The sequence below is a fragment of the Pituophis catenifer genome, unplaced genomic scaffold (assembly GCF_029215685.1).
Source record: "Pituophis catenifer annectens isolate HBS135680 unplaced genomic scaffold, rPitCat1.0.hap2 SCAF_3, whole genome shotgun sequence".
NCBI lineage: Eukaryota > Metazoa > Chordata > Lepidosauria > Squamata > Colubridae > Pituophis > Pituophis catenifer.
In genome coordinates, this window is record NW_027256883.1 from 159,993,710 (window position 1) to 160,021,408 (window position 27,699).

Below are 27,699 nucleotides of genomic sequence, written 5' to 3' on the forward strand. Positions count from 1 at the left end.
CCAACAAATAAATAACAAACTGGTATATCATCTTGATATAATCTTTCCAGTAACAGATTCTGGAGGAAAGCTGGAGGGAACAGGATATAATATCCTTTCCAAATTAACTGTAGATCCAATATAAATAGAAACTCCCCATAGCAAATCAGCCACATCTGACCTGATATCTTATTAGGGTGTTCTCCTCTGATGTCATTTCATTTCCCTGAAGTGTCTACTTCCTCCTCTAGCAAATGGCTACCTTTTGGGGATTTTCTTAAAACAGGACCAACAAATTTCTATTTCCTCCTCTAACAATGTCTACCTTAAGGCAATTTTCTTAAAGCAGAACCAACAAATTGAGCTACAAAATGTTGGATGATCATTAGGTGGCAACAAAGATCATTAGAATTTTCTTTGCTGCCATCTGATGGATCAACCAGATTTTTACAACCCAGTTCTCATAGCCTATCCCTATCAAAGATTTAAAAGAGCTAATAAGCAGGATTTTTAAACTGGGTCATACTTCCATATATCAACCACATACTAAACTATCTTTTCTAACAAACTGATCCTACAAATAAAATATTCTGATGTTTCAAAAGGCAAACTATATTTGATATCCATTTTCTACTTGTTAACCTTATTTTTGTGTGTTATTCTTTGGTAACTTTAAAAACTATGCCCTTTCCACCCCGGGCTCCAAATCCTGGCTTTCCTAAATATTCTTCAAGCCTCTCTGTGGCATTTTCTCCAGGGGTGCTTTGCCAGAAGGACAGGTGCACCTCACCTCCTGAGATTTGGGCCACACCCGCTAAAGTAAGTTTCTTTTCGGATGCTGTTATTACCCAGGCATGTTACTCATTCAGTTGTGTGGGAGCAACCTTGCTCTGTCTTCCAGCTCCTACACTGTCTTCTTCTGTAATGGCCAGGTGTCACTGGAGGTGGTTTATAGTTCTGCAGCAGGTTGACAGTTCTTTTCTTTGCCTTACCTCTTGCCTAGGAGTGTGAAAATCCAAACCTGTTCTTTGATGTCATCTCACTACCATTCATGTACAGCAAAGAGTACACGATTCTCAGAGGAGGAAGCAGGCACCATTCATAGAACAAATAGGTTAGGTCAGTGGTAGGCAAACTTGGCTTTTTCATACCCTGTGGACTTCAACTCCCAGAATTCCTGAGACAGCTTGTCTGTCTTAGGAATTCTGGGAGTTGAAGTCCACAGGGTGTGAAAGAGCCAAGTTTGCCTACCACTGGGTTAGGTTAACGAGTATTATTAAAAGTGGGATAAAACAACAGGGAAGAGGTCTTGAAACTGCAGCCACCAATGGTGTAGCAGTTCCTACAAGAACTGTAATTCATCCAGAAAAAAATGGTGCAGAAACCAAGGAAGGATTAATTAAAACAAAACAAAACAAACATACCAATATCATCAGAATCCAGTGTATAAGGTGCACAAGCCAAGGTTTGTTGACTGCTCCGTACCAGGAAACTCAGCTCCTAACTTTGCAGAAAAGAACCATCAATTAACTGCGATCCCTTGTAGAAACTCAGTGCCTCACTCCAGCATGAAAACTACATAACAAACAAATAAAACCTGTTTATAAGCACCACGTAGGTGGTTTGCAAAGCCCATAGATTTCTTCCTTCCTTCCTTCCTTCTTCTCTTTTTTCTTCTTGACATCAGTTCCCAGCTGCACAACAAGATGGCAATGAAGGAAGAGCTCCAAGCAGTAAATAGGACTGAGTATTTTTCTGCTCTGATCCTTGCCCTTTCTAGATGTGCAGTCCAATTCCCAACTGCAGCTAGCATAGGAATTCTGGAAGATGAAGTCCAATATCCCTAGAGTTCATTAATCTAGGGAAAGCTGCTCAAATGGCATTTTTCTCTCCAAGAAATCAAATTCTCTGGACAATCATTTTTTTAATGTGATTCATTCTAGCCCACTTAAAATGGGACTGGGAAAATGTTCCATATAAAATGTATAAAAGTAACCTTGGCTAGGAATTGATCATATTAAGAAACTGCAGTCACAAAGCAGGTGAAAGTCCTCTTGTTTTGCATTTGCCATCTTTAAATGTTGTTCTATTGGGAAGGGCCCCAATTGTCCAGAATATAGGTCTGGAGTCATAGCACAAGAATTCTCTAATTGTAGTACTGGAATTACTGTCTCTCGTGAGATTCAGATGCCAGAAAAGGATAAGTGAACAATTCACGTAGATAGTGACAACTTCCTAACGATCAGCCAACATGAAACCTTGATATATAGAATTCTTTTTTGAAGTACATTGAAGTTATGAGCGAATCTTAGAACCTTTCAATCCTGAATTCATTTGAATAATTTTTTTCCCCCTCCTACATATATTTTCTTTTAAGTTCTTAAATAATGGCATGCCACATAATTTGCATACAGAAAATGGATTGATATAGAGGAAAGATAGCTTTGCTGGAAGGGATGAAATATATATACTTCTGTTGATATCAAACTGTTGATACCAAAACCACAAGAGTATGCCACTCAAAAAAAAAACTAGAAAACACAGAAGAAAGTATACGGTAATTCTTAAAAGCATAAGCTGTTATTTTAAAAACTCTTTTGAGCCTCAAAATGCAAATCAGGTACTTAAAATCTAGGGAAAAATGTTTTTGAAAAAATTCTAAGGTCTTACTCTTTTTAATTTTAATTTTAACTTTATTTGAATTAGAGTTGTTGAGTATAGAATGGCAATAAACATTATTCCTCAATTTTTAATATTTTATCTACTTTTATTATTGTCATAAAATGTTTATTTTTATCAAATGTTTCTTTGCATTGTTGTGAGTTTAGAAACCCTGTAATGTTCTTACTGTCTATAAGGCTCATTTCCACCTGTAATTAAGCTTTGCCTTTCTAGCTGGAATGCAGCTGTGAAAGGTAGAACAGCAATGGATTGTCCTCTCCAATTTTTTTCTTAATTGTGTAACTCTGCAATTAAGTATAATTAAAATAATGTAATGGTACATGAAGACATCAGTGGATAGAAATGTTATAATAAGATTAAATACTAATGAGCAATAGGACTTTATATTTCAGCTTTCTCCAGCTGGATGGCTTTGCTGCTTGCAAGTTTCAGGAAAGGTGATTCCAAAACATCTGGAGGGCATGGGGTTGGGTAGATTGCTACAGATGATCCTGAGATATCCGTTGGTATAACTGTACTAGTATCCAAGTCCATTTCTATGTGGTAAACTGAACTCGGCAACTTCCATTTTCTCAAAATTGCATCAAAAACTGAAAAGGACTCTGAATAACATTGTGCATTAACTGTGATGCCTTACACAGATCCAGGTTTGGTGCCTTTTGCATCTTTGATATATCTTTGAAATGGGGTACTGTAGATATTCTCCAGAAAAACTAACTGACACAATGCCATTTTCTTTTTAAATCATGTGACACAGATAACACTTTCATAATTTTGGCAAAGCAATTAAAGAATCACACTGGGATACCGTACATATACAATTCATTTGTTTAAGTGTAAAGGAAAATGCATGTGAAAAATTATGTTAAAATTACCAAAGACATTTGTTTTTCACTTAAAACAGGTGTACTAAGTTTGTACCACCTGAAAACAGGCTGGAAACTCTGGCATTTCAGCAACTTCATCCTTTATTACTAACTTTAAATTATGTGCCACAGAATGCAGCATTATCCTCTCTTGAGATTTGGGTGGAGTAATGAGAAGTGAAAGGAAAAGTACTTATCATGGGTATGTCGATGAAAATTCAATCATCCAGGCCAAAGCTGTCTAAAGGTTGAAACATGGCAACTGGACCAAGAGAAATGTAAATATATATAACCTTGAGAAATATAAAGTTTGTTCCTAGGGAGAAAATTGTGGCGAGAGATGCTTTTTCACACTAGGAACCTCTGAACCATTTTGTGGGACATCTGAAACCGCTCAGATATGTCTTGTCTTCTCTGAACTGCAGTGTTTGTACCTGAGAAATGAAGAACATATCCCTTGACAGATATTTTTCTATAAAGAAATATTGGGTTAAATTTGTACTTTGGCTGATTAGGCAAAATCCTTACTGCTAAAAGCAGTATCTTAGAATGTGGTGTAATTATATTCACCTGAAATATCAGAAGACAAACCAAAATCAGCCTGAAAGCTTATCACTGCTTCAAACAAAAATTGTCTGGCTGTAGAAACTATACAACTATTTTCCACAGGTAGTGTAAGAAATATGTCAGTCAATCATTGTATTTTGGTCATTGACCAGCAAATAAGATACAGTTAGTCCTCAACTTACAATTCGTTCAGTTCAAAGTTACAACGGCACTGAAAAAAGTGACTTATGACTGTTTTTCACACTTATGACCGTTGCAGAATCCCCATGGTCATGTGATTTACATTTGAATGCTTGACAACTGGTTCATATTTATGATGGTTGCAGGGTCCCAGGATCATGTGATCATATTTTGCGACCTTCTGACAAGCAAAGTCAAATGGGAAAGCCAGATTCACTTAACCACCATGTTACTAATTTAACAACTGCAGTGATTCACTGCAGTTGTTACGAAACATTGTATGACATTTTACGAAAAATCGTAAAATGGGGCAAAATTCACTTATCAAACCTCTCACTTAGCAACATAAATTTTGGGCTCAATTGTGGTCGTAAATCAAGGACTACTTATGTATGCTACAACTGGCAAGGATAGAATTTTCTAGGAGCAATGCTGTCAAAAATGGATTTTTACGATGTCCAATATCCACTTTCCAGGTATAGCACGTCTCTGAATAAGACATGCCTAGGTCTATTCTGTCAGCATGTAGCATTTATTCTGGTTCTGGTTAAACTTTTAGTAGGTTTTACTGGCTGGGGCACTTCAGGTATAAGAAATTAAATAAATTAGGCTGTACCTCTGGGCCACAAAGCATTCCTATCCATGAGTCATAGTTGCTGTCTTGAGATTTCTCTATTATAGTCCATTAACACCTCTTCACATGATTTAGTTTTACACTGAGGTAGATCAGAAAGGGAGGAGAACTATCATAGGTAGATCTCTATTGTACACAAAATTTTGCCATGAGCTGCTAGCTGGCTCATCTTATTTTGAATAACAGATTAACAGAGACAGATCTAAGCAACAGATAAAGTTGTTTTTAAATTTTCAGAAGAGGTTTGGTTTAATTAAATCTGCACATCTCCTCTGTTTATCATAAGGCAAAAATGTGGATAGGTTCAGGTTATTCTTTTGTTCTAGTTTTTTCTTTCAATTTCTTACTGGTTTGGAAGGTTAAGAAATGTATTTGTTTAGGCTTAAAAGGAATTTTGGACTGAAAAGTTAGACATGTACAGTTGGTTTTAACAGAGTTACTATGTCACTGATGCTTTTTAATTATCTTCTAATATCGTAATTCAAAATTTGTCCTTTACATCAATGTTTCTCAGACTCATCAATTTTAAGGTGTGTGGATTTTAAGATGGTTGGCTGGAGAATTCTGGGACTTGAAGTCCACACATCTTAAAGTTGCTGATTTGAAAAATACCAGTTTAAAAGGAAACTTATCCCAAACAAGAAGCAACCAAACTGAACACATAACTTCACATCTGGAGCACGTTTGACAGAGAACTTAGAATCTATCTGAGGAAAAAGGCCTCAATATCATTTGAAATTACAAATCATGTTGCATTGAATTTGAGTTGTCAAAAATTCATCTGATTGGAAAATTTCCAATGAAGTAAATATTTTTTTTAAAAAAAGGATGCACCCCCTTACCAGTTGTAAATAAAGCATATGTATTTTCACAAGCTTGATCTTATGTACTTTACTTAGAAATTATGCAGAAAAAGAAAAATTAAAAAGATCACTTTCAAAATGAGTTGATTCCCAGATGCATTTTACGATAAGCTCTTTAAGAAAATGTCTTCCAATGTTTGATCTACTTGTAAATACATCCTTGCAGTATATTTAAACATGATAAGCAACATTTCTTAAAATGTAGTTGGAACCAATTTATTTGCACTGTACAACCGTTTTTCTACATTTTGTTTTCATCTGACTCCCTATATCCGTGATGGCGAACCAGTGGCATGCAGAGCCGTCTCTGCGGGCATGCAAACCATCACCCAGCTCAGCTCCACTGCGCATGCACGCGCACCTCCCGCCAGCCAGCTGGTTTTCGGGTCTCTGGCACAGGGGCAGAGTGCATGCGGGAGACGCACGTGCATTCACAGGAGTCTTGTGTGCATGCGCGGGGGCAGGAGGGGGTCTCACATGCATGCATGGGGGGTGGGGGGAGTGGTGTGCCCCTGCGCCAAAACAGGCCACGGGGGGGGTCCGGCATGCCCACCCCATTTTGGTTCCAGGGGGCTTCAGGGAGGCTTGCCAGGCCCAAAACAGGCCATTGGGGTCACACACACATATGTAGGGGGAGGGCGAGGGGAGTGTGGGGGGTCATGCGTGCATGCGCACAGGGGGCTGGAGGAGCACGGGGGGCACGCACGCTTGCACGGGGGAGCATGAGGTGGCATTACATTATGGGTGTGGGCACACACACGCGTGACCCCCACTTTTGGCATTCGACGGCAAAAAGGTTAGCCATCACTGTCCTATATTGTGGTAAGCCAATAGGCCTTTTCATCTTGTGTTTCTGTTCAGCCTTTGCTTTGTTGCTTATACTCATCTCAGTTTTACAATGGCTTTTATAATGCCATTTTTTTTAACGTTACACCTCTTTGTCGCATCCCGCATCCCGTTGTTGCATTTCAAAATCTGATTAGTATTCAGTATTCGGGAAACTCACAAAGCAAAGTCTGGTAATTGAGTTTGTGTAAGTGTGCACGCGCGCACATTTTGAGTCAGGATTTAATTCCTGACAACTGCCTGGACTAGTCCCTGCAGTTTTCTTGGCAAGGTTTTGGGGAAGTGGTTTGCCATTGCCTCATTCTTTCTAGAGCTGAGAGTGACTGGCCCAAGTCACCCAACTGACTTCATGCCTAAGGTAGGACTAGAAGTAATGGTTTCTAGGTCAATGCCCTAACCATTATGGTAAACTTGCTCTCTGGTAAAATTAGAACAAAGCATTTGAGGCCTTAAAATTGTTATACAGGTAGTCCTCGACTTACTACCACATTTGAATCCAAAAATTATTTTGCTAAGTGAGACATTTGTTAAGTGAGTTTTGCCCCATTATATGACTTTTCTTGCCATAGTTGTTAAGTGAATCATTGCAATTGTTAACAATGCAGTTGTTAAGTGAGTCTGGCTACCCCATTGATTTTGCTTGTCAGAAGATTGCAAAAGGGGAACACATGACACCGGGAATATGGCAGCCGTCATAAATATGAGTCAGTTGCCAGGCATCTGATTTTTTTTTATCATGTGACCATAGGGATGCTGCAACAGTCATAAGTGTGAAAAACAGTCATAAATCACTTTTTTCTGTGCCATTGTAAATTTGAACGGTGACTAAATGAACAGTTGTAAGTCAAGGACTACCTGTATATGCGATCTTATAATAGTAACTTCAGATGAGACATTTGATATTATTATGGTAATGTTTCAGACAGAGGGCTTGAGGAAAAAAGAGGTTTACCTCAGTGAGAAATGCAAGACAAGTGTTGCCTGCCATTGCCGACAATGGGTAGCTCCCCACATTCCATTCACTCCATTGATTCTCTCTCCCTCCCACATTAGCCTACACAAATCTGATTGCTATGGAAGCTATTTCAAACCCTTATTGCAGTGTGGAAGGAGGTAATTTGCAAAAGGAAAGCTAGCTTTTCCCAGTAGGGATAACAGCTTGGCAAAAATGAAAGAAGAGGCTTTGTAATAGTTTCTATTAATATCAGCAGAGGCCATTTTAAAGCCTCTCGCAGATTGTGCATGCAAGGACAAGGTAAATATGTCAATCGAGTTGATATCCATCCTATTTTCTCAAGTCAAAAGTACCCAGGATTGAACTCGGAATTTTGGAAGTGACACATTCACATTAGGGTCTGGTTTCTTCCAAAGTAATGCATTACAGGTTATCCTCAACTTACAACAATTTGTTTAGTGACCGTTTGAAGTTACAATGGCACTGAAAAAAGTTGACTTATGACTTACAAGCATTGCAGCATCCCCATGACCAAAATTCAGATGCTTGGCAACTGACTCATATTTATGACCATTGCAGTGTCCTGGAGTCATGTGGAGCCACCCTGAGTCTTCGGAGAGGGGCAGCATACAAATTGAAATTGAATTGAATTAATAAATGTGATCACCGTTTATGACTCTCTGACAAGCAAAGTCAATGGGGAAGCCAGATTCCTCTAACAACAGTGTTACTAACTTAACAACTGAAGTGATTCACTTAACAACTGTGGCAAGAAACTGTGGCCCCATCGTAAAATGGGGCAAAACTCACTTAATAAAGGTCTCACTTAACAACAGAAAATTTGGGCTCAATTGTGGTTGTAAGTTGAGGACTTAACTGTATTCAGGGTATTACAGGTAGTCCTCAACTTACAACTCGTCTCTTAGTGACCGTTTAAAGTTATGACAAATTTACCTTGAGGCTACTACAATCCGGAAGTTCTGATGGTCAGCCCCACCCCCCACCCCCCCAGTCACAGGGCAAAACTTCAGGCATTCACTAACACAAGTGCACTTATGGCCATTGGCAGCATCTCACAGTCACATGGCTGTGCTTTACGATGGTTTTGTTGAAAACAGGCAGTTATTCTGGTTTTCAACAAAACCATACTCATAGCAAACCATCTGTTTGCTTAAGGACCATGGCATTCGCTTAACGATCATCGCAAAAAAGGTAATAAAATCAGGGTAGCTACATGACTGTCCCGTTTTATGACCATCGTGACTTATGAATGTGATGGGCAGGCTCCATTATGGTCGTAAGTCAAAGACTAGCTATAAATAGGGAATGACATATCAAGGCAAAATTGGAGAGTGGTAAATTCACAGTTCTTGCAGTTTGCCCACTTAATTTGTGTAATTGAACTAGCCATATTTATAGAGAATTTATTGAGTGACCTGATATTGGTTTGCCTTTGCAATGATTAAAGTATAATATTCTGTCAAGTTATCCAGCAAGAATATTATTTTTGAAAAAATATCAGAGGATAAAGATGCAAAAACTCTTCTTGATTCTCCATTTGACCAGAAACATCTATTCTTTCCAGACACCAACCCTTCCTCTTGTACAACATGCATATGCACAAATGGCAAGAGAAAGAAACACCTTGGAATCACCTGAGTTACAGAATAGGAAAGATCTGCAGGCTATGTTGTCCTAGCGGAAAGTGCAATGGCTGAAATGCCCTATGAATATCTTTCTTCCACTGCATTGCTGGCTGTGATTATTTTTCCAAACAATGCAGGGTTTTTTTTTTAATGGACAAATGGAATCACACATTTAGAGGCACAGCATGTGATAATCGGCCCATATTGTTCCAAAACAATGAGGCGTGAGGACGGCAGATGTCCAGACAAAATACCTCATGTGTTCTGATGTTTTTAATATTGATGGAAAATTCCCATTTTCCCTGAATCCTGTTCTAGGTAGGCAAGTAGAAAAAGTTTTAGGTTGAAAGTATTTGGGATGGGGGGGGGATTGTTGCTGCTGATTGGTAGAACAGAGGTTGCTTTCCCAGCTGGAGAGACCACTTGGGAACTAGTGAGTTGCTTTTGGATTTTCCTATGCTGGATATGTTCCATCAGGTTACACAATTGTCACATGCAAAGTAAGGAAAGCCAGTTAAGGCAATTTAATCTGAAAAATTCAGAACAACTGTTAATGTGCAATGCCGATATAGTAGCCCAAGGAGAGCCAGGTGGATGGAGGAGCCTTCTGTACGGAATAGGGATGTTTTTTTTTTTTGTAAAATAGGGAGGGTAATAGGAAATCATGCTTTTAAAGTAATATATCTCAAACTCAGGAACTTTAGGATATGTGGACTTCAATCTCAGAATTCCCTGGCTAGCTATGCTTCTGGAGAATTCTGGGAGTTGAAATCCACACTTCTTAAGAGTTCCTGGGGCTGAGAAACACTTAAAAGCGTTCCCTATAGTTCTTAAAACACAAGGATGGTTCTAAAATGCACACGATCTTGACCTTAATCTTGAGGAATATATGTGTGTTTTGTTTGCATTGAGAGGGGCAGGTTTTCATAGGGATTTCTGATAAAAAATAATAGTAAGAATAAAGGCACCTTCCTCATTTTTCATTGACAGAATAATAGAGGCAGGAAGGATTATGTATAGTTCAATCTTCAAAATATCATGCTCTCTAGGTCCTGAATTTTATCTAACACTTATTGTGAAAAGAGAAAGATTATGGTTCTTATTTGACAGAAATTGGGCTTAATCACTTTTAGTCCTGAATAGGGGATAAGAAATGGCTAAAATTTTGAGCCCCCTGATTTTAAGGAAAGCCTGACACATAACATTGCCCCAGGATCCCATTTTCAAGCCAGTCTGTTGTTAGGTTTTTAAAAAAGCTCCTATACTGAGCTGTTACAAGCTGTTATTTTTAAATGGTTACTATTTTTGAAGATTTTTTTTCAATAAAGTATACCAATATGCTATATGGAGTACAGAACATTGTCTGAGTTAGTTCAATATTCTTGGGATTTATTGGTTGGGATCCTGCATCATATTAAGCTATCCTGGCCCTTCCTGAACTGGGATCATTGTGTTTTTTAGTGCTTTACAGAACAGTTCTCTTAACAACATCACATGTTCCAGATGCAAGTTAAATTTTTCACCTAAAAATTGCCTTTAAGGGTAACCAGAGTTCCTTGATAACTGTTCAGTTGTTACTTTTTTAAATTATGCATTTTCCATTGAGAAGTGACGACTATAGTACAGGAATATCAATTTTATTCTATTAGTGAACTGTTGTCAATAGGAAATTCTGAAATCATATGTGAGATACTTTTATTCTCCTTTCTGCTTTGCTTGTCTTCTCTCTTGTGAAAAATCAACATACAAATTAAAAGCAAGCATAATATAATAAATAAATGCACAGGAATACTGTTTTGTAACAGCAGCAATCACATTATCCCATATTCAGCTGAGTCATAAATAGTATAACAATGTTCATAATCTACTGGCCTGTTACATAAATTTCCATGGAACCGAAGCTGTTCCTTCCTACACGAATGACAATTGCCTAGCTACAGTTATCAATTTTTCAGACCTGAAAGAACACACTGCGTATGCGTACATATCCCTGGGTTGCTGCACACACAACTATCTTCCAATTCATTCTACAAGTGTGACTATAGAGTAATACTGCCCTAGTTCCCCAGACCTAGAAACTATCCCATGTCCTGGATATGTGCCAATGCCATGGCTTATACACCCATGTGGTTTGCAATAGAGCAGAGACAAGTTGTATACCGTATATATGGGTGTGTGATTGGAAAGATGCTTGAAAAGGAATTCTCAATCGGAAACCAGAAAAAGGCAGGAATTGTGCATCACTCTGTTAAAGTGCACTAAATAACTAAAAGCTGTACTGAGTAGCAGAACACAAGTTACTTCAGGCAGAGATATCTGTAACTTGTCATTTGGGACTACCACCATTTTACCCAGTGCCTGGTCATTGTACACTTTATGTACACATCACAAAGAATGAGAATCATATACAAGCTGTGCTACAGTAATTTTGAGGAACGATAGCTGAAAATAGATTCAAATATGTAGTAGGCTTTCTGGAACCCTTCAAGAAAAAGCATTCCTACCATTGTCAACAAAGCTAATCAGGTTTAATGTCGATATTCAGATTTGTAAAAGTACTGCATTATTGGCAAGAAAATGGCATGGATATGTCCATAAAGTCTCAAGAATTGAGTTTGACTTGAACAAAATTAGCTTTTATTGATGGCTGAGAACTGCAAGAGTTGTGGTACGCACTCATTTGCAAAGCCACCGATTGTTAAAGATTTAAGTAGATAATTCTGCTACAGAATATAGAAAAAAATGTCCTTCTGGGTATAGTATGGAACAAATTGACTTGGAAAGCTTAAAAGCATTATGACAGTAAGAAAATGTTTATTTTTCCCCTAATTTATATCTAGTCCTGGTAACTATTAAAATACTTTTAATAGTTTAAAAGTATTTTAATAGTACTTTTAAAAGGCCTAGACAAATAAAGACATATTGATCGAGTTAACTTGATTCCCAAGAAACCTTCTAGAGAGGCTATGAAGAAGGCCATCAAGGTCACCATAAAGAACCTTGCCCAGGGTTGCCCCTTGACACAACTCTGAAGTAAGAGGATCCAGAGAAGGGACTCTGAAGAGGATCCCCCATTTGAGGCCAATACACAGGCCAGAATCAGAATCAGAGTCGAGCTGGAAGGGATCTTTGAGGTCTTCTAGTCCAGCCCCCCGCTCAAGCAGGAGACCCTATACCATTTCAGCCAAGTGACTGTCCAGTCTATTAAAAACCTCCAGTGATGAAGTACCCACAACTTCTGACAGCAAGCTGTTCCACTGGTTAATTGTCCTTACAGTTAAGAAGTTTCTCCTTAATTCCAGGTTGCTTCTCTCCTTGATTAGTTTCCATCCATTGTTTCTTGTCCTGATAGTCCGATAGTCCCCAAGATCTACTGGTCACAAGCTGCAAACAAGATCATCTTTTAGAAATGTAGTCTTGTCTACAACTCAAACTGGTCCTCTTCCATGCAGTATAAACGTACTTTTCCTCAACTTGTTTTCCCTGCCATAGACATGTACCATGGACTTTAAGAATCCTTTTCAGCATTTCACATCCTCCTGCATGCTATTGCTACTAGCTGGCACATTGCCCCACCTGAGGACTCTGTTTACATTCCTATGACTTCACAGATTTAATTTTTGCTTGCTTGTAGCAAGGTGTGCAGTTCCCGTGACAAGTACCTAGAGAGGTTTGTGTTACTAAAGAATGTTCCCAGCCTCCTGTCTACTCCTTTGCCAGGAACATTTCTGAGTCTGGCAGTCTGTCTTAAATAGTTATCCTTTCTCATCTCATATTTTCATGCAAGTGAATTCTTTCAAAACCAATTAAATCTACCTTTGTATACTCTTTGCATAAGAAGTATTTTTCTTCATGTCTTATCTAATCAATAATGCTATGGTCACAAATTGTGCTAAACTGTGGTTTAACTATGATTTGTTGAACTAGTTATAATAGTTTGGTTTACAATTATACTAAACCATAAAATATGTTTTACAAACTAAAAAGGATAGATTCAATATAATGTACAAACAAATATTATGCCTTAATGTGCGATACACAATCCATACCTTGAGTTTCACTGGTTTATCTGCATTGTAGACACAGTACTGACCAGAGCATTCACACAGCCCATGGCTTCTCTCTTTTCCATTGCTATAGCTAAAACCACTATTTGCCAATCCTGAATGTACATATTATGCTAAGTGGTAATGTGCTTGTATGGTATTATATAAACCCAGTTATTATGATTAGTAAACCATGTTTTATGAGTTACTTGTGAGAACCCAGACAACTATGGCTTATTAAATAAAGAAATTGTGGCTTAGTATATTTAAATCACCTAATAAAATCACATGACATTCTTTTTTAATATTCATGTTTTCTCAATTACTCTATTCCCCCCCCCCTTCCCGGGTATCTGTTTGTTTCTTCATTCCATTAGTAGAATTTAAAAGAGAAACACATGTTACTTCAGCTGATAACAGCTGGGAGACAGAAGTCCTTGCCAACAAACTGCTAGTCACCACATCTACCAGGATATTCACATCTACCTTCTGCTCAATGTTGCAACAGACTAAAGTGATTATTCCAAAATGTCTCAACAGAAGATAAATGGGATATGTTTTAATTCTGGCAATTATAGCAAGGTATATCCCCGTATGTTTGGAAAGCACCCATAACATTGTGGCTGTTTCTATGATTTCAATTAATAGGTGCTTCTGGTGAAAAGCAGAACTGAACTTTAGTTGAAAAGCTGTTCCACTTTCTTTCACATCACTCCTTGAAACACCAAGACATCAATATTTTTCTTCAAGAATTCACAAAGCAGCTTTTAATAAACTTAAATCAACTTTTGCGAGGAACCTTTTCTGCTCCTGAAACTACCTATATTTTATTTATTAAACTTATATATCATTGAATACTAAGGTGGCTCAGTGGTTTACCCATGAAGCTCTCATTACCATCCCCAAGCTAAATACTGACAAGCTTTCCTAGGAAGACTTCCTACCTGTTCACACTCTAACCTGGTATCTCCCTGATGTGTGTATATTTGCTCACAGGTTATCTGCTACACAGCAACTGTTGGTTTTGGCGTGGAATGAGAACCACACCTGCTATTCAACAGGCAAAGAGAGATATATACCCTATTGCAATATTTATTGTGGCTTTCAGACACACATAATGCCCACGCATAAGACATCCAAGCAATCCGAGTCTGAGGGGTGATGGGAAACAGTCTAAGAAAGCAAACTGAGGAGAAAGGGTGTGTTAGTTTAAGAAACTTTTGAAAAGGAAAAAAAAAAAGACATTTCTCTGCTCCACATATTGCTTCCGCCATGCAGATATTGCTTCCAATCAAAGGGTTCTCATCTTTCTTCAAGTCCTTCATTCTGTGCATGGGATGATAAGAATTTCAGATGCAAGGTTTCAAAATCCCAGTTGTGCTTCCCTCTTAGGATCTCTGGATAATAGCAGTAGCAATAGCATCTAGACTTATATACTGCTTCATAGTGCTTTACAGCACAGGGATGTCATACTCATGTTGTCACGGCAGCGTCACGTGACATATCAGGACTTTTTCCCCCTTTGCTAAACTGGGCGTGGGCATGGCCAACACATGACGCATCCAGCCCATGGGCCAAGAGTTTGACAGCCCTTTCTAAGCAGTTCACAGAGTCAGCATATTGCCCCCAACAATATAGGTCCTTCATTTTACTGACTTCAGAAGGATGTAAGGCTGAGTCAACCTTGAATCGGTCAGTATCAAACTCCCAGATGTGGGCAGAGTCAGCCCACAATACTGCATTCTAATCACTGTGCCACCATGGCTCCTAGTAATAATGAATTGTGTTATGTGCCTTCTGTGGTGAGCACTAACAAAAGCAGAGCACAAAATGGACTCCCTTACAGGAATACCTCAAGAATACCTCAACATTTGAAGAATTATTCAAAATAAATACTTTCTAAAACAAGTAGGCCTCCATTTTTTTTTATTTTAGTAGCTGACTACTCCTAGATAAATGTTATTCTCTATTGGAACTTGGGAAAAAAGCCTAGAAAGTTGCAAGAATAGGCAACATAAAATGGAGTGTCCTTGATGAGAAAAAAAAGCCAGTCTGCAGACCTGAACAGATGCCCTCCTTTAAAAATATGAATACATTCCCTCTTTTCAGAAAGGGCATGGTTGATATTTTCCCATTGTCTCTTTGGCCCTGCCTCACTTAGTGTAATTTAGTGATCAATGACTAACACAAGAGGTTTATAGGATTATTCAACATCATTGCTAGCCTAATTGGTGAAGCCAATATATTGCTCTCTCTCTTTATAACAGCACTGAAAAAAGTGACTTATGACAATTTTTCACACTTATGACCATTACAGCATCCCCATGGTCATGTGATCAAAATTCAGATGCATGGCAACCAACTTGTACTTCTGACAGTTGTCGTGTCCTGGGGTCATATAATCCCCTGTGAAACATTCTGACCGGCAAAGTGAATGGGGAAGGCAGATTCACTTAACAACCATGTTACTAACTGAACAACTGCAATGATTCACTTAACAACTGTGGCAAAAAAGATCATAAAATGGGGCAAAACTCACTTAACAAATGTCTCACTTAGCAAGAGATTTTGGGCTCAATTGTGGTCATAAATCAAGGACTACCTATATTAGTCTATATCTCTGAGGCTAAAGACTTCAAACTATTTTGCTGCTTTTACTGGAGAAAAGAAAGCAGATATTATTTGTCTATTTCTAGCACCTTTTTTCAATACCAGTTGCACTGGGAAAATTTGCAAGCATCATGAACTGGCTTTAGTCTATGAGTACCCAAAGTAAAATAGATGTACATGATCTCATACACCACAAATGTGTGTCCGGATCAGGAATCTTCATTTTATAATCCCCCCATGTCTTCCAATTTGCTTCTTGAGTTTTCTTTCTCACCCCAATCCCAAAATATCTGCTGGGAATCCGCATTTTATGAGGATTGATGAAGCTGGTATGAGATCTGGTCTAATATGTGTTTCTTGATTTCTGTCTTCGTGTCACGAAGTGAAAACATCAGAGACAGCTAAAATACAGCCACCAGCCCTATATAGCCCCCACCTCATTGCGGAGGAATAGGAGGTGAGGAGAATTTTGAGGGCTATGGACCCTAGAAAGGCTGCCAGTCCTGATGGTATCTCTGGCCGAGTGTTTAAAGACTGTGCTGATCAGTTGGCTGGAGTCTTTACCAGGATCTTCAATTGGTTTTTATCCCAGTCCACTATTCCATCTTGTTTGAAGGCTTCCACCATTGTTCCGCTGCCAAAGAAGTTCCCTATCAATAACTTCAACGATTACAGAGCAGTGGCACTCACTCCTGTCATCACGAAGTGCTTTGAGAAACTAGTCAGGCTGGCACATCATTTCTGGTCTTCCACATACATTTGATAAACACCAGTTTGCATACAGAACAAATAGATCTACAGAGGATGCTATAGCCATCACTCTTCACACTGCTCTGACTCATTTGGAACAGTGGGGAGAGAGGGGGGGGGGCTATATGAGGATGCTTTTTATAGATTTTAGCTCTGCATTTAACACAATTCTTCCACATAGACTAGTGTCTAAACTTATGGATCTTGGGCTTTCTTATTCAATCTGCCTTTGGATTATGGATTTCCTGTCTGGCTGCTCTCAGAGGGTCAGATTAGGTAATCATATCTCCTGAGCTCTTATTCTTAACACTGGTACACCACAGAGTTGCGTGTTGAGTCCCTTACTCTATACCAGTGTTTCTCAACCTTGGTAGCTTGAAGATGGGTGGACTTCAACTCCCAGAATCCCCCAGCCAGCAGCGCTGGCTGGGGGGTTCTGGGAGTTGAAGTCCACCCATCTTCAAGCTTCCAAGGTTGAGAAACACTGCTCTATACTCTTTATGTACATGACTGCATTCCCATTCATACCAGTAATACTATTATTAAATTTTCAGATGATACAACAGTGGTGGGACTCATCTCCAGGAGGGGATGAGTCTGCCTATCGAGATGAGGTGGACTGGTGTGGAGACAATAACTTGTTCCTTAACACCAATAAGACCAAGGAGTTTATAGTGGACTATAGAAGGAATAGATCAGACATCCAGCCCTTGATTATCAGTGTGGAGCAAGTGGTTAGTTTTAAGTTTCTGGGTATTATCATAAAAGAGGACTTGACATGGGGTGCTCACATTGCAGCACTGGTCAAAAGGGCCCAGCAGAGATTATACTACCTGAGACTTCTCAGGAAACAACTGAATGAAAAACTGCTGGTGACCTTCTATCGCTGCACCATAGAGTGTATTTTAATTTACTGCACTTGTGTATCAGAGGTGGGTTTCAGCAGGTTCTGACCAGTTCTCCAAAACTGGTAGCGGAAATTTTGAGTAGTTCGGAGAACTGGTAGTAAAAATTCTGACTGGCCCCACCCCATCTATTCTCTGCCTCCCAAGTCCCAGCTGATTGGGAAGAAATGGGGATTTTGCAGTAACCTTCCCCTGGAGTGGGGTAGGAATGGAGATTTTACAGTATCCTTCCCCTGCCAAACCCACCAAGCCACGCCCACCAAGCCACACCCACAGAACCGGTAGTAAAAAAATTTGAAACCCACCACTGTTGTGTATGGTTTGCTAATTGCACAGTGGCAGATAGGACAGCACTCCAGAGGGTTAATATCATTACCCAGAAGATCATTAGTTGCCCTCTCCCTTCTTTGGAAGAGCTTTATAGCTCTTGCTGCCTTAACAAAGTTCAAAATATACTTAAAGATCCATCTCATCCTAGGCACTCTTTTTTTGAACTATTACCATCTGGCAGACGGTACAGGACAATAAAAACAAGGACAAATAGGCTGAAAAACAACATCTATCCCAGAGCAGTAACTATATTGAATTCTACTGTATAGTGTAATATTAATGCAATATCAGGGGTTTTCAAATCAATTGTATAGAATATGAAGGCTGTGTGTTTTTGTTTTATTCTTTATGTATAATTTACACTGAATATGGCATTTAATTTCATTGGACAAGGTGCAATGACAATAAAGTAAACTAATGAAACTAAATTCATTAACAGAAGAAGGGAAAGAACAGGGCTGGCTCATTTAACTCTTCTTCACCTGGAAAGTTAATGTGTTTTAAATAGCCAGGTACTGCTCTCAGTGCTATGTAAAGTAGCATCATTAGCCATTAAGTCATCATCCCTGGACATATGTTTTATTGCTGAAAATTGGTCTTCCCTAAACTAAGCCACGCAGCCCAAACTGCCAGTTTTGCTCATAATGATCCGGTCATTTAATTGTGCACTGCGAGCATATTTTAGAAATTAAAATATTATCTGTATTCGTAGCAAACTTCATTTTTAGATTTGGTGCTGATGCAGAGGTAGACAAAACAACACTGTCCACATATAAAAAGTCATACTCTTTATTACGTAGGCTTGGAGAATTCCTAAAGTTTGCCAAAGTATGTGTACAATTTATATTTAGAAATGTTAAAGGAGAACTGAAATAGGACAATGAATACAGATGGGCATGCAGTATGCAGAAAGGTGGATAGATAGATTTTAAAAAATAGTTCTCAGTGAATAGGAGAACTTTACAGAGGAGCATTTACAACTTTACAGAGGGTACCATCGGCCAAGTTATGTCGGCTGGTGACACCCAGGGGGATGGCCTTCTCTGTGGGAGCCCCAGCCCTGTGGAATGAACTGCCCCCGGAAATACGTAAGATCTCCAACCTCCGGGTGTTTCGTTGTGCACTCAAGACCCTGTTGTTCCGCCAGGCTGGTCTATCAACATAACAATTTTAAATTGGGTTTTAAATTTCTGGGGTTTTAAATTTGAGCCGAATTCATTTAATAATTTTAAACTATTTTAACTGATGTTGTCTTGTGTTTTAATAGGCTGTACACCGCCCTGAGTCCTTCGGGAGAAGGGCGGTATAGAAATAAAATTATTTTTATTCTTATTTTGTTGCAAATTCAATACAAACTTTTTGCAAACTTCTACAAATGAGGGAAAGGAGAAAAACGGTGACTAGATCGCTTGTGAGGATCCTTTCCAGTGGTGGGTTGCTCCTGGTTCACCCCAGTTTGGGTGAACCGGTAGTGGTGGCGGCGGGAGGCTCCACCCACCTGCCCAGACGTCATCAAAAATGCTCTGTGCATGTGCAGAAGCGCCGTGCACTCACAAAGTGAGCGAGCGCACCCGCACGCTACTGATAGCGAACCTGTGGGATTCGGTGGGATTTGAATCCCACTACTGATCCTTTCCCTGTCTACCTGATCATTCTGCACCTAGGCAGCAGGAATCACAGACCACTGTCATGATTACTGACTCCTGAGAAGAAGTATCAAGCTAGAAACCTGGGAGGTGGGACGAACAGTCTTTCCAAAGATTGTGCTACTAATTGTCAAGCAGGATACCAGCAAGGCAAACTGAGGTCTCTTGGAGGAAGAACCAGAATATTTTCTTGCTGCCTTAGGAGCCAATTATTGGTGCAAAAAGGAGACCCAGTGGTGGGTTGCCCCCGGTTCGCACCGGTTCTATAGAACCGATAGTAAAACCGGCAGGAGGGTCTGCCCACTGACCCCGACATCATCAGAATGCTTCTGCGCATGTGCAGAAGAGCCCACGTGTGCACGAGCGAAGCAAGCAAGCGTGCACAGCCCCGTTGCGAGCCAGTAGTGAAGTTAAGTAGAACCCCTGCCTGCTCCCCCCCACCGCAAGATGAATATGTATGGGTAGTTGTTATCCTCAACCCCTTTTTTGGCCTAGCAGATGCTACCTTGGTAGCAAAATATAACAGCCCACCTCCACCATGTTCCTTTCAGTATCCCTGGGTATCTGTTTTCTTGCTTACCAGCAATTGAAACTGTTTTGGAACCTTAGCCCCGAGAGATTAGCTAATCTGAACAGTGAACAAACCTGCTTCCAAAAATTGCAGCTCTTTTGTCATGTGTAACAAACCTATTTACTAACATGAAAGCTGGATAATTAAATGACACTTCCTGGAACACATGGAGGAAGTTTTACATAATGCTACATGAAAGAGAGTTGCTGCTTAATCAGGAGGATATTGTTTCTTCTATATACATGAGCAAGGTAGTCTACTCTGAGTATGTACACAGGGAGGATGGAAATTATATGTAAGCACAATACTTACATATGTAAGCACATACATACAAGTGTATGTTATAGACTTAATATTGGAGGGAAAGATATTTTCAAAAGGCATAGTTTACTAAAAGAAGTGAACTGCTATAGTGTGGATATCTATTTGCATACCTGGCCCTTTTATTATAAGCTAAATTCTTCCTGTGCCACATGACCTTTTAGAGAAAATGCTATAAAGAGCTAATAAGCTAAAAAAGGAACAATAGAAATTTAGCCAGTTGCTAAACTGAAGTCCTATTGATGGGTTTACATTAGTTGTCTGAAGACAAAAACAAAGTTCCTTCACTGTGTACTGTACTGCAGTTAGTAAAATTGATGTGTATAATAGTTCTGTGGTTAAATTTAAGATAAGCACAGAATAGCTTTAGCTTCTAAAGTCCTAATACTATATTCTATTTTGTACCAAACCTATTGTATGAATCTCCAGTATAACCCACAGTCCAGAATAAGTTTCTTGCCTATTCCATCATCCCAGTGTAAAACTAGTGCATAATAACCTGTTTATATAAAAGTAAAAATTAATTCAATTGCCATAATTATATATCTTCTAAACTGAGTTAGCGTGGGATGATTAATTACATCACTAAACAGTTTTCATTTGGAAAGAAGCAGAGTAAAATCCAATTTAAGATCCGGATAGAAAACAAGCCAATCTATTCATTGCTTCCTGCAATTTTTTTTTAATTGAGTATGAAATCTGGAAAGTTGTTTAATTTTGGTCTTTTTATCTTCCCCCCTCCACCTTGCATTGATGATAAATCTTATGTCCAACTTTTTTTTTAAACAACATAAATTCACAGACTGTTTTGCAATCTATTATTCAACAACTCAGTTACATGAATATATCATGCAGCATGCATTTGAAGTTATCCTTGTTGCAAATGTAGTGTCAGTATATATATTCACAGAGGTAACTGTCAATCAGATAACCTAAAAAAGCAGCCAACACTTATTCTTTGACAAAAAAGAAACAAGAACCATTATATTTTCTGAGCCATGAACAGGAATTCTGGGGAGAAAAAAAATCCATCTGCATTTTAAAAAATTGGCGGATTCCATTTGCACTAATTCTTTCTTGCACTGAAAATTATTTGAGGCATCTGGAATTGAAACATCCAGAGAAAAGATTCAATGGGGTAGACTAGAGCAATTGTGTGGACAAGACTTGTCAACCGTCTGTCTGAATGAAACAATATTTTTCTACTACCAGGCTGTCATGAATTAAAACCGGGAAGAAGAGTCTATCAATACATTCATACTACTTAACTGGTTACTTCTTCCTCCAGGTGGCTATAATTAACAATCTTGGATATGAGAACTAGCCTTTTCATTACAGCCATTGTTGGATTCATGCAGATTTGTATTTTCTGGAACACATTATGTCCTTCAGACCTTATCTATGCTTGTCTGCTTCTTGGAGAACTCTCTGTTTCCAAAGTGCCCAGAATGCATTTTCACCTCTCTTCTCCCTTAGATCACAGTTATCATTAAAGCATTTGATGAGATACTGTAATCAGAATTAGTTTGGCACAACAATTTAAAACGTGGATGCAAAAATTTGACATATCATAAAAACATTAAGTCTGAACTTGCAAAAACACACATTGAATGAACGTGGCAACTGTCAATCCAAGAAGACCATGCTGGATTCTCCAGCTTTGCAGATTTTGCAACCAAGAAAAGACACTCCAGTGTAACATACTACATATATTAATTAATAATTCTGAACTACCAGGAAACAGTTTGGAGTCGATGTATATGTATGGTTTTGGAGTCCTCAAATATGTGTAATAAATAAGTTTTCTATGTAACACAACTACCTGGAACACAATCAGAAAAAAAATCTGTTTATTCCTTTCCCAATGATGTTTTCCATTAGGACTCAATTCTCAGTCAGAAACCAATAAGGTCGAGAATATTTAACGTATATCACTGAGCTTTTTCTCCTGGGAAAATATAAGAGGTAATGTAGCTGTCATCAACCTGCAAAGTCTTTTTTGTCTGGGATACAAAAGGGCTAAAATAGGATGGCTGATCAATTGTACATCTGCACGTCACTGGGATGTCCCCATTTCCATTAAAGACTGGAAAGTACAAGACTATGTTTGTGTGTTCATAACATGCTAAATCATAAACTGCAATGTACAGGTCACAGTATGGTGATTCGGCTACCCACTGATGCACCATTTAGAGACAGAACATGCTAACTGTTGTTACCTGTTGCTTCAGTGACTGACCTTATTTTCATCTAGAGATCATAAATGTGAAAAATGTGCTTGGAGACATTCATGCCCAGCTTGCTAGGCTAATTTTTTCCTGCACCTGTGTGACTCAGACCCTGGGAGGGCAGGCTGCCCCCCTTGCACACAGGACTTTGGGCAGCTGGCAGGCTTTCCTGTAACAGTGAAAGTTAGTGGTGGGAGAAAATAAAGTTGTGCTTTGCTTGTTATAGAGGAAGAGAGGTAAAAAGGGCAGGAAATTTGTGCCTTGTCCATTTCCCCTTGGCCCTAAGCCGAGGCTCATTCCGGATCTGGGATTTACGTAGGCAGGTTTAAAAATAACGGGTATATAAGGAGAAATGCCGAGAGCCAGTGAAATCCATAACAAAGGGTCTAAGAGCTGCACAATAAAGTGACCAGACCTAGCACTGCATCAGGGGATATGATCAAAGCAAGCCAGAATGTTCCAAAATGGAATAGTTCAAGAAACTTGAGTGTGCGCGCGTGTGTTTATGTAGACAAGTGGGTATATGAATCAATGCCAGAAGTATAAATAAAGGGCACTCCTGCTCCCCAATGGCACAACTCCAATGGAAGTCAGCAGACTGAATCTTTATAAAGGAATCCTAAGTATGTTCAAAATTTAAGTTCCACTCAATACATCGAACTTGACTTCCTTACAAGCATAGGATTGCAGACTTAGACACACATTTGAAAAACTTGCTCAAGCTCAGAATGTTGTACTGAAAAGTGTCTTTTTAACTGAGCTGGGATTTAGAGTGTGTGTGTCTGTGTGTTTGTTTCCACACCAATATACAAACATCAGACCAGTTCCTGCCCTTCAATGCATTGTAGTTAGCTTCTGTTTTATAATCCATCCTGGAAAATAACCATAACCATAAATCTTCCTACTAACAGGTGGGGTTACATGTGCTAATATGAAAATATTTAATTGATATTTTGCATGTCTGTAATTATTGAAGTTTTCAGAGAGATGAATTACTATAACAGGTGTGTGAAATATAACCCTTTATAGGAGAGCAAATAGTATTTTATCAAGTTCACTTCAGTGTGACAAAGGAAAGTAATCAGAAGCCTTTCTAAAGAAGCATTTCCACCAGAAATGCTGGGTTTTAACATGCATTTTTAAAATGATTTGACAAAAAACAACAAGATACTCTTCCCCAATAATGGATAGAGCAGCACAAATTGAAAATCTGCTTTTAAAATTAAAATCATGGATAAGAAAGGTACGGTTTTGATTTCTTCTCTCTGCTCTCTGAACGTGAATTAACAAAAATAGGTGGACCGAGTGGAAGATTTAGCTTCGGTAAAGGAGAGGTTCAGGGGAAGATTCACAGGAAGCCACAGAGCCAAACTTTTTAAAAAAGCACGAGACGCTTCTTGGGGTCAAGGACGCTATTAGCAAAATTCCCTTTTATTTCCGTGGTCCTATATCGCAGTCCTGGGGATCCGATACGATAATGTAATCGGGTTTACTCCCAGATAAGGAAGTAAGAACGAAACGCGGTAATTAATTTTACATAATCTACACCACAAGTCTTCTTGCCACAACGGCTGAAAGTGCAGGTGAATTCCCTCGAAACAATATCAGACTTGATATTGATTTAACACCACTGTAAAAAGAGGCGGGAAGAACTCCCGATCGCCATTATTCATGCTTTGCGTTTCAGCCCTAGTTATCTCCTTTTCTTATTCAATTCGCACCTGCCCTTCCCTTAAAGGAAAAACGCACTGGGGTGGCTGGCTGGGGAAGAAAGCTCTATTAAATTCAGTGTATGTGTGTGTGTAAGGGGGGGGGCACATCTAAATAAATAAAGAAATTTAGTATATGGTAAATAAACCGTACTTATTAAGGAGAATTATGTTACACGGTCCTTCCGACGCCTCCCAGAGCCTCTGTTAAGTGCACGCGCGTTCGCGTAAACAACCCTGCCCTAAACTGGACCTCTACGTGTATCTGGGCTGCGTGCAATTCCTAGTGACCATTCCTAGCTGGGGATGATAGGAGTTGTAGTTCAATACAGCCGGAAATCAACCGGTCGGGGAAACCTAATCTTAAACGCCAGAAAACTCAAGGCTTGAATATTCTGCAAAGGGACCTTTTGCGAGCGTGGGGGTGACGTATATTTTTGCAAGAGGCAGGAGAAGGCGTGAGTGGGAAGAGTCGTAGGGATCTGCTACAATACGTGGATACCCGAGGCGTCCCAAGCAACGCGTGTCCAACCTTGGCAACTTTAAGACTTGTGGACTCAAATTCCCAGAATTCCCTTGGTGTTGCCAAAATTGAAGGGCCCTGGCCTAGACTGAAGGGTGGTCGGGCGGATAAGATTCAAAGCCTTACCTGTCCTGATCCTGCGTGGGGGGTGGGGGTGGGGATACAGTGTTTTAACTCCCCTCCACCTGGAGGGCTCCTTTAGCAAGACAACGCCTGATAGCATTGTTTCCTTTCTATCAGCGGGAAAAAGCTGCCAGACCTTGATAAGTGAAACTGCCTTTAAACGGAGGTCGCTTCTATTTTTTTCTGTTTTAATTTTTTTTTTCTTTGCTTGGCCCTGGTGGGAAATCTGCAAGTCCCGGTTCTTTCAAAAGGGCTCTGTAGTTTAAGTGAAATATCTTTGCATTATAATAGGTTAGTACTAGCTTATGTAAAAGTTTGACATGCTTCTGAACAGTTTGCTAACCTGTGGATTAACTGAGCTGTGGTGTCTATTGAATTAGCCTGGTTGTCTGCATTCTCACAACACTTGACTCCAAATCACATATGTTGTTGGGTTTGTGCAATGCAACCCCAAACCCGACAACCGCACTAAATTTAGAAGATTATGCAGACATCTAGGTTAAGACAACCTTCTTTCAAACAGAAGCATCTTTATGATGACAGTTTGCTTTTTAACCAAGGTTCCCTCCCCGGTATATAGTACATTGTTTGGGATTGTAGCCAGATTAAAACAGCACAAGACCGTGCCTCTATAAGAAGGACTGCTTCATTTGGGGCCCAAGGGTTAACCCAGACTGATGATTAAAATTACAACATTGAATTGCTATTTCAAAGTTGGCCGTCTCCTTCCCTGGTACTTAAAATACAACAATAATATTGAAGTGCTTGTCTTAGCCATCTGCCTCTCTTTATCTAATAGTCGGGGTGCTTCAAGCGATTGTTTTAGAAAGCTACTAGGCATGACTAAGCCTCCCCCATGATCACATCATAGTTTGCCATCCTTTTTTTTTTTTTTACTGAAGTCAAGCAAAATAAAATGGTGGCTGTGGAGGCTTTGGGATTAATCCAGGATTTGGGAGATGAGTGCCTCAATTCCAGTTCTGAGCCTTTTTTCAGAGTCACCGGTTGCCAGTAATAAGCTTAAATTGTTCATGCTGCTTTGGGTTTGGTGTTTGAAAGAATTTCTATGTGCTGTATTGGATTCTGTTGTTACAAATTGTATTATTCACGTTTCTGCCCAACCTTTCCTCCAGTGAAAGAGTGCTGCTGATTCTTGATATTTCATTTAGCATCCATAGGTGACAAATATATTCTCTTTGGACTCAAATTTTCTGTAAAGTTTTCTTATCTAATGGCCATTACTACAAGTTATATTAGTAAGGTAAAGGTTCCCTTCCACATATGTGCTAGTCATTCCTGACTCTAGGGGGCGGTGCTCATCTCTGTTTCAAAGCCGAAGAGCCAGCATTGTCCGAAGACGTCTCCATGGTCATGTGGCCAGCATGACTAAACGCCAAAGGTGCATGGAACGTTGTTACCTTCCCACCAAAGGTGGTCCCTATTTTTCTACTTGCATTTTTTACATGCTTTTGAACTGCTAGGTTGGCAGAAGCTGGGACAAGTATCAGGAGCTCACTCCGTTATGCAGCACTAGGGATTTGAACCGCTGAATTGCCGACCTTTCGATCAAAAAGCTCAGCGTCTTAGCCACTGAGCCACCACATCCCCAAGTTATATTAACTAATAGCTATTATAGCCACAAGTATTTGTGTGAAGAATTACTTTTCCCATTCATTTAAGAATGACATATATGGAACATTCAACAGAGATGGAGAACTGCCTTAGATTATCCAATTTCTTTTACGATTGACCAGTCAAATAAATAGGACAGGAAGGTGGGTTCTCTCACACAATTCCTATAAAGTGACTTATATGCAGGTTGCTCACATCTTTTTGGTTATTTCCTGGTCTAGAAAATTGGGAGTAAATACCCTTGACTTCTCAGGAAAGTTTTTAAAAATTATGCAAGAAAGGGTTGAGATTCAATCTATCTTTGAGAGAAACTATCTCTATGGGACACGGTATTTCCAGTTCAGAAAAACAACAAAAAGTAGAAATTCTGGTACAAAATGTTCTACAGACGATATCCATCAAATAATATCTAAGATAACTATAATATTAAATGCTCAAAGTGCCATGAAATAATAGGACTATTTTATCAAATGTAGTAGTCATGTAAAAAGCCTCCAAACACACACACAAAGACAGCAAAATTATTGAAATTAAATTTGAAATAACTTTTCTTATTGGCTTCTAAATAGGTATAAATGTCTACAAACACTATAAAGCAGCAGATGTATAAAAAGATACCCAATAGCTAATTTTCTTTTTTTAATGTTTTGGGTTTTAATTATGGTTAAATTTGCTTTGCTTACCTACTATTTGTTTTTCTTAATATGTAACAATAAGTAATACAATAGAGACCCTAATACTAAGTAATTAGCTTAAAACCAAAACCTTTATTATGCAACAAATATATAATTTATAACAAAAAACACATAATACATAACAAATACATCTAGAGCTTAGTTATTGACTGCCTAGATCTACGATCATTGAAAGTTGTGACAGTACTGAAAAAAATAGGTTTATAACCATTCCTCAAACTTGTGCTTGTTGCATCATTCCTTCAATCATGTGATAGCAATTTGGGCACTTCACAACCTGAACTCATTTACAATGATCATATTCATGTGATCGCCATTTGCAACTTTCACAGTTGGCTTCCAGCAGTCAATGGGTAAGCCAACAGGAAATCACAGGTCATGATCACATGATG